We start from the raw sequence: 4,235 nt of genomic DNA, 5'->3' as shown, positions 1-4,235 counted from the left end.
AAAACCCTTCTAGTACATAAGGCCCTTTTTAAAATATAGTGTCAAATGCCATATTGTACATTTCTTCAAAGTCCAATAAACATGTCATAAAATTTAAGTGTAATGCCCATAAGAGCTATTTTTAAATATTTTAAACCTGTGTAATAAAGGAATAAATGTAATAGATTTTTTTTTTCAATAAATCAAGTTTACTGTTTCCACCTAAACCCCCGTGATGTGAATGTCTTGTTGGAGTTGATTGCAGCGGGATTTCCTCAGGACCCCTCTGCCCCGTGGAGCCCGAAAAGTTCATCGGAGGAACAGTGGAAATGCTTAAAGGTAGATAAACACTGTAAAATATAATCCAGACAAATCATGGCGAGAAATTCTAGGCCTGGAATCTTTTATGTTTTGGTTTTGTTTTGTTTTTTTTTCCAGTGAGAATCTCCTGTGCAAAAATCCAGCGTGGTTTTGGTGGCTGGAATCTGAAGAAGCTCCAGCTCTGACCTTGTCTGCAGCGGTGTCACCAGAGGAGCCTTTTCTCCTGCTGCTTTCCCCATCCCATGACAAATTCTGGAATAATCCCCTTTCCCAGCTTCTTGGTGAGCTCCTCAACCCCAAACTCTCGTCCCCAGGGCACTGCTGTGTGGAGGGAAACACCACAGAGGATCCTTTACTGATGTTGTCCCCCTCCTGTCCTGCAGGTCTCACTCCAGGGATGTGCCAGGAGATCCTCTGGATATGGCTGTGGGAAGCTGCTCCAGCTGCCCTGACACCAGATCTGGGTCCCTCTGGGTCACAAACCACCTCTGCTGGTCCCAGGAGATGCTGTCCCCTCAGGAGGTGACATCTGCAGCCCTTCAGGTGGGTCAGGTGCCACCAGGACCCAACCAAGCTCTGTGTGCCATCAGCCTCTGCCCTTTGTTCCTTGGCTGCAGCAGATCTTCATTCTTTGCTAAAAGGGTAAAAAAAGATGTTCAGAGAGGGAAACAAAGTCCCAGAATCACTCAGAGGGTTGGGGTGGAAGGGACAGTAAAGATCAGCCCGTTCCAYRGGCAGGGACACCTTCCATTCCCCRGGGTGCTCCAAGCCCTGTCCAACTTGGCCTTGAAATTCTCTCCTCCATCCTTGACTTCTAGGAATAGCTTTAGGAAATTTTGGGGTATTTTGGCCAAATGTTCACCCAGTGAACCCCAGAAATGCAGAGGTACCACAGCTGCAGGAAAAAAAATCAGGGCTAAACAACTTTATTTACTTAAACCTGGCTGGAAAAGCTTAACTTGGATGTCGACCATGCTTGAAGGTGACCCCAGCCCCGTTCCTGCTGCCTYCCAGTTGTGATTTCTGTGATTTACACTCAATCACTGCTGCCTTCAGTGAATTCCTCTGAGTCTCTGAGCTGGGGAAAGCTTTGATCTGCTATTAGGGAAAAACAAAGATCTGAGGAGGGATCTGAGTGTTTGTGGCACTGCCAGACGCAGAAGCTTGGCAGGTTTTTCACCTCTTTTCGTGTAACAAAGTCCGTGATTTAGCGCTCCGGCTCCAAAGCTGTAACTCCAGCAGGTGAAACACCAAGAGGAGTTTTTAAAAGATCCTCAGAAATTAGCAGATTATTGAGATATGAGTGGGAGCACCCAAACCAGCTCAGTTATGGGGTGAGGATGGGGCTGCTCACCCCAAATTCCAGCAGCAGGGAATCCTACAAGGGCAGGACCAGGACCCCAAAGCTCAGGATGCAGCAAAGAGAGAACAAGGACCAAGCTGAGCCCCCAGGGGGGGAGCAGAGCAGCCCCCAGCCGAGGGACTGGGAATTATCTGAGGGCAGCTGATTCCAGGGGTGATTCCACGGCTTTGGAAGTGGGGCTGCGGTGGCTGCAGGGCTGGGGGCTGCTGCTCTGCAGATGGTGTTTTATTCCAGCAGGCAGAGGCTGCTCTAGGATGGGGTTCCTGCTCTGAGTTTGGATTCCTGCTCTCAATTTGGGTTCCTGCTCCGAGGTTCCTGCCCTGAGTTTGGATTCCTGGGCTGGAGTTCCTCCCCTGAATTTGGGTTCCTGCTCTCAATTTGGATTCCTGCTCTGGGCTTCCTGCCCTGAGTTTGGGTTCCTGCTCTGGGCTTCCTGCCCTGAGTTTGGGTTCCTGCTCTGAGGTTCCTGCCCTGAATTTAGATTCCTGTTTGGGGTTCTTGCCCTGAGTTTGGGTTCCTGCTCTGAGGCTCCTGCCCTGAGTTTGGGTTCCTGCTCTGAGGTTCCTGCCCTGAGTTTGGGTTCCTGCTCTGAGGTTCCTGCCCTGAGTTTGGGTTCCTGCTCTGAGGTTCCTGCCCTGAGTTTGGGTTCCTGCACTGGGGTTCCTGCCCTGAGTTTGGGTTCCTGCTCTGAGGTTCCTGCCCTGCTGAGTGTCAGGATCAAAGGTAACTCCTGCAGTTTCCCCTGTGCAGTTGCCTGAGCTGACCCAACCCCAAGGATGTGTCCTTGTGCTTCCCTCCCTTCCAGAGGGCAAACAGGAGCTGCTGTGGGATTTGCTGCCTGCCTGGGAAATGGGAATTGTCCTTTGGGTTGGTTTGCAGCCRTGCTCTGGAGGAAGAGGCCCAGCCCCTCGTGCTGCTCTGTGACAGGGGACTCCTGTTTTTCATCTTGGCTTGCTTCAGTTGGACTGGATCATCTTAAAATCTTTTTCAACCGAAACAGAACTGTGGTTAAAACCATGCTCCTGCTGCTGTTGCCTCTCCAAGAGATCTTCCTCCCATCTCCTTAAATCCTGTGTTTACAACCGTCTGGTAAAAATAAAAATGGCCAAAAAAGGAGCGTTGGCACTGGTTAAATTTAGAGACCAGATCCTGGGCATCCCCTCCCTGTCTAGGTGAGTTTTGGCAAACGAGAAGAGAAGCTGTGTTTTGTAGGGGTGTTTTGTACAAAGGATTGAGCTTCCTCAGTGCCACCAGAGCTCTCCTGGAGAGAAGGAACAGCAGGACCAAGTGGGAGGCTGAAATGAGGAGGGGAGAGGACTCTGCATGAATTAGCATGGAGAAAATATGCAAATTGTTGGGTAGAGTGAGGCTTTCGCAGCATTCAAAGGAGTTGGAGCTATTCTTGTTGTTCAGCTGCTTTTTGTCCTGYGTCTCCTCCCAGCCAGGCTGGATTGGACTTGGGTTTATTTTTATTAATGTCTCAATCAAAGGAGTAGAATTGATCTGACCCACAGCTCTGGGAAAAGCTAAAAAAAAAACCAAAAAAACCCTCTTTCCATGTGTTCCTGTGAGAAACAGCAAGTGAGCTGGAGGTGCCTGTGGCAGCTCAGCACCACCTGTAAATTAAACTACACAGTGCCCAGAAAAGCTGATACAGTGCAAGTTAAATGTGTCCCCTCTCTTCACACCTTGCACAGGAGCTGTGCCTCTGCCAATTCCCTGCTCTGCCTTCCCAGACAGACAATTCCCAYGGGTTTTTAATTTATTTTTTAACAGGACTGCTCAGTGCTGCAGCCGTGAGCAGCATCAGCCTGATCCTGGTGTCACCATGAGCCTTCTGTCCCTCTTCCATGAGCAGTTGGGGAGCAGTGATTTACCACAATTATCCATAAATTAYTGGATCCCTGCATAATCTGGATTTTCCTGCATTTTGATTTTCTTCCCATGTGTTTTTCCTTTAAGGCCAGAGCCACCTTTGAGCTGGGCTGAAGCTCTCAACATCTGCTGCCATTGTGCAGTGGCCCAAAAACAGCCTTGGAAAGAATTCACTCTTAATTCATCCTTCCCTTAATTCATCCTTCCTTTAATTCATCCTTCCCCTTAATTCATCCTTCCTTTAATTCATCCTGCCCTCAGCACTTCCAGCTTTGGGGAATCCCGGAGACCTTCAGCACCACCATCTTTTTGGATGTGCTGGATTTGGGGCTCATTCCCGAGTTCCACCAAAAAAATCCATTTTGTTTTTGATCCGAGAGCTGGAGGAGTTCAATGTTCTGCACTTTTACTAACAGCACCTACTGCCACTCMATTTATTCCTTGCAACTCCTCTTCTTACAGATTTTCCCCATCCTGAGGGCTTCGTGGCAGCAAAGTGATTTCCACCAGAGACACAAACCCCGTTGTTCCCTCACCCCTGCCTGTTCCTGCCTCAAACAAAACTCCCCAATCGCATCGAAAACAAACACCCCAAAGAAATCAAACCCAGCAAGCCCTGCTGGAGCAGCTGTTTGCCTCTTTCAGAGARGAGCCAGCTCTCTTGTTCCTGCAGRGATGCAGAACCAGGGGAGCTGTG

This window comes from Malurus melanocephalus, unplaced genomic scaffold, assembly GCF_030028575.1.
Source record: "Malurus melanocephalus ecotype Western Australia unplaced genomic scaffold, MMel_1.1 scaffold_149, whole genome shotgun sequence".
Taxonomy (NCBI): Eukaryota; Metazoa; Chordata; class Aves; order Passeriformes; family Maluridae; genus Malurus; species Malurus melanocephalus.
Note: the sequence above shows the minus strand (reverse complement) of the source record.